The sequence below is a fragment of the Thalassophryne amazonica genome, unplaced genomic scaffold, assembly GCF_902500255.1.
Source record: "Thalassophryne amazonica unplaced genomic scaffold, fThaAma1.1, whole genome shotgun sequence".
Classification (NCBI taxonomy): Eukaryota; Metazoa; Chordata; class Actinopteri; order Batrachoidiformes; family Batrachoididae; genus Thalassophryne; species Thalassophryne amazonica.
The window spans coordinates 701,675-714,870 of NW_022986232.1; positions in this window are offsets into that span (position 1 = coordinate 701,675).

Genomic DNA, 13,196 nt, shown 5'->3' on the forward strand with positions numbered 1-13,196 from the left:
AATCCTGCCTAGTTTGTCCTTTAACTCTCAAAGGTGATGCCATGTCTATTTAGTAAAAAGAGAGAAGAAATGCTGAGTAATTTGCTGGTTTAGTTAGGAAATAAACTAATCTGGACGGAGCGTGTCTTTTAGGCTGCAGCCAGCATGGAGTCACCGGAAGCCCCCCCAACCTTCCTTTTCTCTCAAAAATTCTTGAAAGGGTAGTTGTAAAACAGCTAACTGATCATCTGCAGAGGAATGGTCTAGTTGAAGAGTTTCAGTCAGGTTTTAGAATTCATCATAGTTAATTCTAGAATAGAATTTAAAATTCTTCTTCTTACTTATAAGGTTTTGAATAATCAGGTCCCATCTTATCTTAGGGACCTCGTAGTACCATATCACCCCAATAGAGCGCTTCGCTCTCAGACTGCAGGCTTACTTGTAGTTCCTAGGGTTTGTAAGAGTAGAATGGGAGGCAGAGCCTTCAGCTTTCAGGCTCCTCTCCTGTGGAACCAACTCCCAATTCAGATCAGGGAGACAGACACCCTCTCTACTTTTAAGATTAGGCTTAAAACTTTCCTTTTTGCTAAAGCTTATAGTTTGGGCTGGATCAGGTGACCCTGAACCATCCCTTAGTTATGCTGCTATAGACATAGACTGCTGGGGGGTTCCCATGATGCACTGTTTCTTTCTCTTTTTGCTCTGTATGCACCACTCTGCATTTAATCATTAGTGATCGATCTCTGCTCCCCTCCACAGCATGTCTTTTTCCTGGTTCTCTCCCTCAGCCCAACCAGTCCCAGCAGAAGACTGCCCCTCCCTGAGCCTGGTTCTGCTGGAGGTTTCTTCCTGTTAAAAGGGAGTTTTTCCTTCCCACTGTCGCCAAGTGCTTGCTCATAGGGGGTCGTTTTGACCGTTGGGGTTTTTCTGTACTTATTGTATGGCTTTTGCCTTACAATATAAAGCGCCTTGGGGCAACTGTTTGTTGTGATTTGGTGCTATATAAATAAAATTGATTGATTGATTGATATGTCCAGCACCTGTATGTATGTTCTGGGCTGCATCTAGTTCTGTTAACCTGATATTTCTTTTTCAAATTCTCCCATTTTTTTGCATCCAGCTCTATTTCCTTTAGAAATGTCCTTGATAAATAATATCAGTCTGTCAGGACGTCAGGTTATGTCTTACACATGTAATGTGTGTAGATATTTTACAACTTCTCCTCATTTTCTGCCTCATTTTCTTATTAGGAGTCGAGTGTGTTCAGGGCTCCCTGTTTGTTTACTAAATACACACATTACAGACCTTGAAATCCAACAGCAGGGGGCGCTATTATCCAAAGATTTATGAACATACAAATTAACCTGCTTATCTTTTATCATGATTTTCTCCGTTGTGAGATATAAAAGTGTCTTATCATAGCGTTTGTGTGTATGTGCATTATAACGCCTCAGCGCACGAGCGAAGTTACAATATTCTTCAGAACGACAATATACACAACATGCAGACACGTTACTGTCATAGACAACTAACTGCCTGTAAAGTTTTTGTTCAAGTTATAACTTTCTAAACAGCGTAATTTGTAATGAAAGCTGCTTCATTTATGTGGCTCTTTTGGCGCCATATTTGTTTCTGTGGAGACAGCAGTAAGCTCCTCCTACCCCTCCAAACAGAGTGTGCATCCAGATTCACTCCAAACAGAGGGGTTTGAAGCCCTCCACCTAACCCTGCACCTCACTCCAAAAAGAGAATTGAGACACCCTTCTGTCTCTCGTGCCTGCGCAAAACAGAGGGGACGGGGTAAGAGGAAGGGCCGAGGGGTAGAACTGAGACTCAGACAGTATCTCCGTCACACTTGGTCAATTAGCATACAAACTTTTGCATGAATTAGTTGGTATGACCAAAAAGTGTGGATGCAGTAGAGTGGTCTTTGGATCACTGTCCATCACACAGCATTAAAAACTGAAGGAGAACACAGGGCAGTCAGTGGGGATCAAGTAGTTCACATCAGTAGGCCTGAGCAGAAAACACCAAAGCAATTCAAGAAGTTCTTGGCTGAGGGCTCAAGTAAGGAAAACCTGATCAAATTTTTGTGCGAGTCTTGGGGGAAGTGTGAGCCTCGGGTTTTGTGTCATATCTTATTAACGTGTAGATCAGGGGCAAGCTCAGAAAAGCAGCACTTAATGTGAAGCACCTGACTTGAATAACCCTAACAAATGAGATGAGGCTGAAGTGGTTCCATCAAGGCCGAGCCACGTTCACGCAATCAAACTAACTCATCCTGCATGTTCACAAAAAGCAGATCTTCTAATTTAATGTTTTTCTGGAGCCTGACTTCATCTTGCTACATATCTCCGTTAGCCAAGCTAGCGGGAACATCTTTTCAATCCAGACCCAGGACCTTCATCCTACTACACATTGCACTCTGCACATGCGCACACACATACATGCATGCATGCATGCGCACGCGCACACACACACACTGTGCTGTCTGGAGGCTGTTAGCAGGAAGTTAGTTTTTTGGTAGTACACACGCACACACCGACCTGGTTGTGTGTTACCAAGACGATGATTTGATTGAGCTAACTGCCACTGCTAATTCTTGTAACACACACACACACACCTGTAAGCCGTCTGATGCATGAAGAGCTGATGAGATGAAACACTGATGTGATTTTTGGCTGAACTGAGGAACTACACAAAGTCTTTTTTTTTTTATCCCCCTCAGCCCCAACCAGTCCCCGCAGAAGACTGCCCCTCCCTGGGCCTGGTTCTGCTGGAGGTTTCTTCCTGTTAAAAGGGAGTTTTTCCTTCCCACTGTCGCCAAGTGCTTGCTCACAGGGGGTCGTTTTGACCGTTGGGGTTTTACATAATTATTGTATGGCCTTGCCTTACAATATAAAGCGCCTTGGGGCAACTGTTTGTTGTGATTTGGCGCTATATAAAAAAATTGATTAATTAATTGATTATGGAAGTCTGAAGTCGGTAGACTACACGTCACAAATAGCAGCAGTGGAAAACCAACATGTAAGTACTTTTCTGTTGGCTATAAATTAATAAAACATCAAATGAATGGATCTATTCTAGCTGTTATATATAAAACAAATAATGAATATTTTTGCATTCTTTCAATGGAACGAATATTTAATTTGGTGAAAGCTGGAACAAACCATTCAATGAGGTGAAGCTGAGTTTCACCTCATGAAATATTTGTACCATTAAACTCATAAACATTCATTATTTGGATACTGAAGCTGCATACAAGAGTTCCGACTTTGTGCCTCGCCTACGTTTTAAACCTGTTCTCGACCCACACCCAGATGGGTGGGCCTTTGCCCTATGTGTGGATCAGTAGAGCTCTGTGATTGGTTGAAAAGTGTTGCATGTCACATTTGTGGGTGACCTGCTCCCATTGTTTATCTGAGACGGTATGTGTCATATCAAAAACTGTGTTCAGTCTGCACGACGTGATTAGCAAAGAACAGTATGCATCATGGCGCCTGTTTAGAGGCGATATAAAGTTATCATGGGACATACTGTCCAACATGTCATAGAGCCGCTTCAACGTCATGCAGGAGTGTTTTACAGAATGACCACAGAACACAGCTGACACATTATGGTGGGCGTGTCTGTCCATGCAGAGGAGGAGGAGCCAACATCCAGCTGACTGAAGCTAAATGTGGACACCCTGTTGTCCTCAGTTCATGTCCGTCTCTTCTGTCATGTTGATCTTCCAGCATTTCTGCTGCCAAATTGTCTTCATGACAGAATCAGAGACGCCGCTGATTCAGCAAAAATGTTGTTCCCCTTTAAGACGCTCCTCGTTCCACCTCCACCATCGACTTCTGTCACCGCTGATGGTTTGACCTCTGACCTTACAGGTACAGCAGCAGACATCATGACCCTGTTCTAGTTAATAACCAGAGCTCACCCAGGTTTATTCTCCAACTATTTCCCTGCACTATGCAGGTGAGGAAAATGATGACAAACCCCAAATAAAATTCTTTACCAACGGCTGGACATTTTCTAAGAGTCATTTTAGTGTTTACACTATTGTGTAAACAAACTTTTGAATGAAACCTGAAGTTCCAGCTGAAATGTTGACAGCAGAGAGTCGACTGGATCAGGGGACACAAATTTACTGGAAATATTTTTGCGGGAAGTTGAGGTTCTCCTCCAAAAATTTAATGAGAATCTAAATTTTCTTGAATGCTGTCTTGGTCAGTTTTTTTCTCTTTCTCTCTCTTACAATTCAGGAATACGCCTAACTTTGGGTGAATTTCATGGTTTTCATGAACAAAAGTTGGTATTTTGTCATAATTCTAAATTCTGCACTGAGAACAGAACTTTGATGAATCAATCAAAAACACCAGAATTAAACTTATCAGAAACTCAAGGAAAAGAAGCATTTTGAGTGAATTTTATTGTTTTCCCAACAAACATTATCTGCTTACAAGAAAATTAAATATTTTGTGGGGAAACATTGTGAACAGTGTTTAAATGAATCAAACCAATTGGGCAGCGCAGTCTCATTCGCGGACAAATATGATGCATATGACGTAATTTCTCTACTTCTAGGGAAGTAAGGAAAGAACTTCTGGCACTTTCTCTGAGTTTGTGGACAAATTACACGCAAAGTGAAAATGCAAAGAAAAAGTGACGATGCGGTGGAAAGTGGACATATGTTGCGGTTTGTTTATGACCTGGAGCTCAAAGGTGTCAAGGCGACAGAATGTCGATACTCTGGTTAGCTGTGTAGGCTAACACTCACTGACAAGACATCTCCCATCTGCCTCGTCTTCCATTCTCCAATGGAAACCAAAAAACACTTCGGTGATTGCAGCAAAAAAAAAAAAAAAAAAGGACACCATTATGCTGTGTAAATATTGCGCTACAGGAACAGCCGTCCCCATAAGCGGTCAAATCTCACGATATCACACAGACATATCAAACGAGACTGTGCTGCCCTGTTTGAATCAAAAGCCATCAAATAATGAAAGCAAAAAACATTTTTGGGTGAATTTCACCCCAAGGAAGCCCATATTTTTTCCCTAATATTTCTAATGTCATATTTCCACAAGGATGAATTGTGAACAATGTTTAAAGAAAAACTGAGGAGGAAAAAAAAACAAACAAAAAAAAAGATGAATGTAGGTGAATTTCACTTGATACCCCCCGCCCTCAAAAAGCTCCATATTTTCCCCAAAATTTAAAATATCAAAATACAGAGAATCTGAAAGTTTCCCAGTATGCAGCAGGACTCCCGACACAGACGCCATCTCACACCTCGACTACTGCAATGCCTTGCTGACAGGTTAAACACCATGAGCATCCAAACACATCACACCTTCACACCAACTTTTCAGGATTCTGAAATGAAAACTGTAAAATCCAAGGAAAATTTGTCGGGGTGTGTGTGTGTTGGGGGAGCTAAAGCCAAATTAGTTTTCTAATTAGTTTTTACATTTTCAGCATCTCCTGGAAGAAAAAAAAAATCTCAAACAAAGTGCATATTTAAATGATCCTACATTTATTTAATACTGCCCCACTTCTTGTATCTTTAATAAGCAAAGCAGTGTAAGATCTGTTTCTTCTCCTCAATAGACCAATTTACAGTGCTGTAGTTTGGCTAATTGCTTTTGGCCCTTTGAAGCTACTGTTACTGGGGCCCAGGATCAGTACTTTGGCGATCTGGTGGGTTATCCAGTTGAGTACGGACACAGGAGAGACGTCTCCTTGCAGCTCTGGCAGAAGTTGTATGAATTCTCATGTGTCTATACAGGTGGCTCATATGTCCAAATCTTCGACCACACTCAGAACAGCCAAACAGTTTTTGTCCTGTATGAATTATCATGTGTTTGTTTAGACTGCTCTTATATCCAAATCTTCTTCCACACTCAGAACAGCCAAATTGTTTTTGTCCTGTATGAATTATCATGTGTCTGTCCAGACTGCTCTTGTGTCCAAATCTTCGACCACATTCAGAACAGCCAAACTGTTTTTGTCCTGTATGGATTATCATGTGTGTCTTCAGGTGGCTCTTAAGTCCAAATCTTCGACCACATTCAGAACAACCAAAGTGTTTTTGTCCTGTATGAATTATCATGTGTCTGTACAGGTGGCTCTTATGTCCAAATCTTTGACCACACTCGGAACAGCCAAATGGTTTTTGTCCTGTGTGAATTATCATGTGTTTGTTCAGACTGCTCTTATGTCCAAATCTTCTACCACACTGAGAACAGCCAAACAGTTTTTGTTTTGTATGAATTATCATGTGTGTGTTCAGGTAACTCTGAAGTCCAAATCTTTGACCACATTCAGAACAACCAAAGTGTTTTTGTCCTGTATGAATTATCATGTGTCTGTTTAGGTGGCTCTTATGTCCAAATCTTCGCCCACATTCAGAACAGCCAAATTGCTTTTGTCCTGTATGAATTGTTCTGTGTTTCTTCAGAGTCTCCTGTTTCCATCTTTTAACCTGATCAGAACAGCTAAATGGTTTTACACTTGCTTGCTTGCCCTTTTGCAGCTCTGAGTGGTTCATGTGACCAGATGTTTTTCCATATTTAGAGACTTTAAATTGTTTCTCATCAGTGTTATCTGAACAAACAATCTTGATATTTTTTTGACAGTTAAAACTTGACTGATGTTCTCTGGTTTGTTTCCAGTCATAACTGTCATCAGTGTCAGTTCCAGAAGTGTCTGAACTCCTGACACTGGTATCTGGTTGTAAATGACTGTTTGGACCTGAGTTGCTGGCTGTTTGTGGTCCTCCATCGTCCTCTCCATCAGCTTCTGCTGTCAGTGTTCTGTGTACAGATGAGCTGCTGGCTACAGGCTCAGCCTCTGTGCTCTCATCACTTGGGCTTTGATGAAGATGTGATGACTCTGGTTTTTCATCATCATTTTCACTCTTCACAGGGACGGCAGTGAAACCAAACTTGGTGAGATCTGCCTCCTCCAGCTGCTGAAGCTGCTCTCCCTGCTGACTTATCCACAGCTTCTCTTCTTCTTTAATGTCCTCCTGGTCAACACTCAGATTCCATTCCTGGTGTTCATGGAGAGTTTCTTCTTTAATCACCAACAACGGCTGCATGTCTGCAAAGAAACAATACAACAATAAATGTTAGAACAACACTCATTAAAATAAAATATCAGAGTGGTGAGTTTGACCTGATGACAGTAAGTTATTGACCTGATGACACTAAGTTATTGACCTGATGACAGTACGTTATTGACCTGATGACAGTACGTTATTGACCTGATGACACTAAGTTATTGACCTGATGACAGTACGTTATTGACCTGATGACATTAAGTTATTCACCTGATGACACTAAGTTATTGACCTGATGACAGTACGTTATTGACCTGATGACATTAAGTTATTCACCTGATGACACTAAGTTATTGACCTGATGACAGTACGTTATTGACCTGATGACAGTACGTTACTGACCTGATGACATTAAGTTATTGACCTGATGACACTAAGTTATTGACCTGATGACATTAAGTTATTGACCTGATGACACTAAGTTATTGACCTGATGACATTAAGTTATTGACCTGATGACATTAAGTTATTGACCTGATGACATTAAGTTATTGACCTGATGACACTAAGTTATTGACCTGATGACATTAAGTTATTGACCTGATGACATTAAGTTATTGACCTGATGACAGTAAGTTATTGACCTGATGACATTAAGTTATTGACCTGATGACAGTACGTTATTGACCTGATGACAGTACGTTACTGACCTGATGACACTAAGTTATTGACCTGATGACATTAAGTTATTGACCTGATGACATTAAGTTACTGACCTGATGACATTAAGTTATTGATCTGATGACACTAAGTTATTGACCTGATGACACTAAGTTATTGACCTGATGACACTAAGTTATTGACCTGATGACATTAAGTTATTGACCTGATGACACTAAGTTATTGACCTGATGACATTAAGTTATTGACCTGATGACATTAAGTTATTGACCTGATGACACTAAGTTATTGACCTGATGACATTAAGTTATTGACCTGATGACAGTACGTTATTGACCTGATGACACTAAGTTATTGACCTGATGACACTAAGTTATTGACCTGATGACAGTACGTTATTGACCTGATGACAGTACGTTACTGACCTGATGACACTAAGTTATTGACCTGATGACACTAAGTTATTGACCTGATGACATTAAGTTATTGACCTGATGACATTAAGTTATTGACCTGATGACAGTACGTTATTGACCTGATGACATTAAGTTATTGACCTGATGACATTAAGTTATTGACCTGATGACAGTAAGTTATTGACCTGATGACAGTAAGTTATTGACCTGATGACACTAAGTTATTGACCTGATGACATTAAGTTATTGACCTGATGACAGTACGTTATTGACCTGATGACATTAAGTTATTGACCTGATGACATTAAGTTATTGACCTGATGACAGTAAGTTATTGACCTGATGACAGTAAGTTATTGACCTGATGACAGTAAGTTATTGACCTGATGGAACTGAGAAAGTGGAAAAGTACATCAAGAGGATTTGTTTTACATTTCACACATATTTTACCTGGACTCCAGCATAATGACAAAAGTAGGGCTGCAGCTATTGATTATTTTAGTAATCATATATTTTATCAATTATTCTGGTGATTAATCAAGTAATTGGATAAAAAGTACTTTTGCGTTTTTAAACATCATCAACAGTCCAGGGCTCTTCCTAAGCAATGGCACAGTGTCGCTGCGCCAAAGTCTTGACATTTTGCTGAAATGGTGATGGGATGTGTCTTTCTGTTTTGTTTTCTTAAAATTTTTAAGGGTTTTTTTTTTTTTATGTTGGTGGACTGGGTCCCTGTGTAATTTTTTAAATCTGTCCTCTACGATTCAGCAGATGCATTTCAGCTGGAGGTTGAACATGCAAGCCTCAGCGTCAGTTTTTTTTTATTTTACTTAAGTATTTACGTATTTATTTTATTACAGTGTTCGTGAAGCGTTGTGTGTCACCCAAAAAAGAGAAAATTAAAAAGCAAGTGCGAGTCTGAGCAAAACACAGTTTAAAGAGTGGACTTTTGCTGAGAGGATCTTCTTTCAGAAACTGTTTGTCTGTGTGGCCGGGGACGGAGCTGTAGCTGTGTGAGGGGCTCCCCTCACACCGGGCAGAGAGACAACAGCTGGGCGCCGAGCGAATCGTCCCTCCCCATGTAGAGCGGACTGTGTGTTTTTTAAAAATAGACAAACACACTGCGAAGCTTTAAATGTGCAGTAGGTCTATTTCAGATGATCAGTGTGGACCGTCTTTCTCTTAAAAGGCTATTATTTACTCTGTGTGTCGCTTTGGAAAGGTGTAGCTCGTTGCTAATTTGATTAGGTGTCGGTGATGCCGGTAACACGTTACTTAGTAACGCGTTACTCTAATCTGACCACTTTTTTTAGTAACGTGTAATCTAACGCGTTAATCTTTCCAAATCAGTAATCAGATTAAAGTTACTTCTCCATGTCACTGTGTTACTATTATTTTTGCATTGTGGGTCGATAGCAGCATTAAACTTGGTCCGTGGGCAGGTCGGGGTTTGACTGAACTGCCCACTTTAAGGGAGCTGTGAGCTTTTCATCCATGGTTTTCTGCAGCAGCTACGACTCGTCCTCACCTCTTAAAGTGCGGTGACAACAGCACACCTGCACTGAGCTTTACAAAGACATTTTTATGTTTTTTTTTCTCCTTTATTTAGAAGTCTGAGCTGCTCCGTATCTGCTCGTTAAAAACAGCTGATCCTCCACGACGCGTCAACAACTAATAGTATTTTCCACTCAAATGCACCTAAAGTCTTTCTGAGGACCACATGATGTGAAAACGCAATAAAACTTTCTTACCTGTAAATCTGGTCATGTTTTCTGCATAAATAAATGTTATCCATTCTTTGTGCTCAAACGCCAAAGCAGGGGCGAATCCAGATGGAATGGTGGCGTGGGGCAAGGATGTGCCCCCCCCACAACACCCCTAGATTAAAGGTCCAGTTTTGAAGCCTTTTTTTACAACTACTAATACTACTTAAAATAATAATAATTTCGACAAGTAAAATGTTTAGAGAAAATGTAAATGTTAGAAAAATGTTAGAAAGAATTTAATAGTTACATTTATAAACAATGTAGGTTAGAAAGTTTTACTGTTACAGTGCTGTCAACAGTTAAATATGAGGTCAAGAAAGAGGTCTTTATTTTACTTTTTATAAAACAAATATTTATTTTCATTGAAGTCAAGAAAGGGTGACTATAAAGTGAGTTTTGGCAAAACAGGTATCATTGTCATGTTGAGGTGGCAGAGGGTTGTTGTCGGCAGCTGGGGAAAGTAACTAAAAAGTAACTAGTAATCTAACTTAGTTACTTTTACAATTGAATAATCAGTAATTAGATTACTTTTTCAAAGTAACTGTGGCAACACTGTCAGCTGTTATGTCTTCTGTTTTTTTTTGTTCTGGGGATGTTACAGCGCCACACTCCGCCTGGCATATGTACCACAACGTTAAACAAAGCTTTGAGCTACAGAATTTGCCTGGAACATTTTTTGTAATCAAATTATTCGAGTTACTTGACTAATCATTTCAGCCCGAGTCAAAAGCCATGAGATATGATATGAAAACATGAACAGTGACATTACAACTCACTGAAAAAATATATAAGACAACTACTTCAATTAATATTTTGATGCTGATCTCAAATGCAATGTTAATGGACTTCATTTCTGCAGCACTTTTTAATCATCTGATTCACATGCTCAAAGAGTTTTACAGTGATGTCTCACATGCACGTCTTCACACTCATAAAGTGGGAACAATTTGGTGTTTAACAACCTTTGTGATTTTCTAATCTTACAGGGAAACAAGGTTCCTCTGCTGTCAAGCCCGTGGCTTTAAACTCTGGACCCTGGTTTCCACAGATTATGGAGGCTTGCTGTGAGGGGGTGCGCTAAGGCTGCATGGCATATACGCGGTTTATACGGTATAAATGTGCCCTATGATAGAGAGAATCCACTGGCTAATCACGATCACGCCCGTGGAGTTTTTCGATCCAGGAAAACTGTGAAGTGTCTGTGAACCTCTGCTCCGTTGCAGCAGAGGGTGAGTGTGGGGGTGGCAGGGGTGTCAAATCCAGCTTCAGAAAGTAAAAATCCATCTTCCTAATAAACCAGCTGACTGTAATTAGTTCAGCTCTTCAGGCAGGTGGATGAGCTCATTACTGAGATCACCTGTTTTAGGTGCACAGTAGAAGCAACACGGGAGGGTTTTACTTTCTGAAGCTGGATTTGACACCTCTGGGGGGTGGGGGTGTGTCTCTCACTGTTCATGTGAGGCGTTTAATGCAGCTGGACAGCAATGCTGACAAACGGCAGCATCTGTTTTCAGCATCGCTGTGCCGTCAGCTGCCTGTGCTCTGATCAGCTCGAGCACTCTGAACAGTGTCTGGAAAAAAAAAAACCTCCAAAATTTTTCATTAAATAATCCAGTTTATCCAACAATACTGTGTCTGTAGCTGCTGTACTTTCAGATAGTTACCGTTTATTTTACAGTTGAAAGGCTTTGTGTTTCCAAAAAGCTTCCATGTTTGGTCGAAGGAGGAAAAAATGACAGCCTGAGCAAGGGGAGGGGGGAGGCAGAGAGGAGAGGAGGAGGGGGAGGAGAGAAGGAGGAGAGGAAGAGGTGAGTTGGTTGCTCCGCCCTGACGTCTGCTGCTACCTGCCGGATGTGTTGTCAGCCTGGAGATGAGACTGCTCGCGGAGTTGGTGGTGTGATGGTGCCCTCTGGTGTCCAAAGCGGCCCCTTGCAGATGATGAATGTGAATTGATGTTGAATGTAGGGATGGGTATTGATGAGATTTTATCGATAACGGTACCATTATTGATCCTGCTTATCGATCCAATCCTTATTGATACCACTTATGAATTTTCTGTGTACTAAAAGTTGGCTTTACAGATTTTCTTTGCGAACATTTTATTGAGTCTTAAAGTAAATAAATATGAAAATGGTCACTGGATCCTTAAACTCTGGACATAAATAAACTCTACATGATGGAAATAGAAATAAACAAAATCTGTAGTTTTTGTCAAAAGCATTTCCTTTCAAACATTACTGGCATGAATGTCTTTCCGTACATCTGAGCTCTTACAGCTGTGCTGCATGTCAGGATGTAATTCATAAAAAATGCAGGACGTCTCATTTTGGGAGGAAAAAAACATTTTAGTCAATTGTAGTTTATTGTCTGCATTACAACGTTTGTAAGAGGTGTCAATTTTGTTTTTTAAAGTGGCGAATCATTTTGAAGTTATTAATTCCGACCGGACTCTATCGTTCTAACTTGACTCAACAGAGAGCTGCGCAGCGTTTGGAGCTGTGCCAACGGAACGGAGGACGATTCTCGTTTCTTGACTGCAACAAGACAAGAGTCTCATTTAGTGACTTTAATCAGCACAAAAGTGACTCACGATATTTTAATGGCTTTGAGAGGAGATAAGAAGCGGACTTACCGCTTCTGAAGAGCAATGAATCAAAGAACCAAAAAGCCAGCGGATCAAAGCATTGCTTCTTTGGTTCACGCTTCAAAGTGGAGTCGCGCTGCAGAAATGGCTGATTACAGAGCCACTGCAGGTTCTGCAATCGACGTAGAGAAATGATCATTTTCCTGACAAACACCCTCAAAAACAACGGCCGCTCCGAAGGACCGATAAGGGAATCGTTAAGCAAAAAGACTATTGATATCGGTGGATCAAATCATTTCTTAGAACCCTGTCCCACTGGGGAGAGGATTAACTGCGCATGAATTGAGTATACCAAATTACGGGCGTTCGTTGTTGTCTGCAACAAAAATGGCCAAAAATGACAAATGTCCCAGTATGAATTACAGATATATTAATAATATATAGTGAATATATGATGAATAATCACGGTTGTATAACGCATGTAGTGAGGAAACTGATCTGATGCATTGCGATTATCACGGCAGTATTACGGGTGTATTATGATGCATCGCGCACGTGTTGCGTGTGCACGGCATCTGCATTGTGGTCATAAAAGAAGCGCATTCAGGCCGTCGGCATCACTATTCACACCAACAATACAGGCTCTGGAGCAACTGCTGGACTTGGACAAGTTGACTGGAGTAAAGAAGCAGTGAACAGGGTGAGTGGTGACG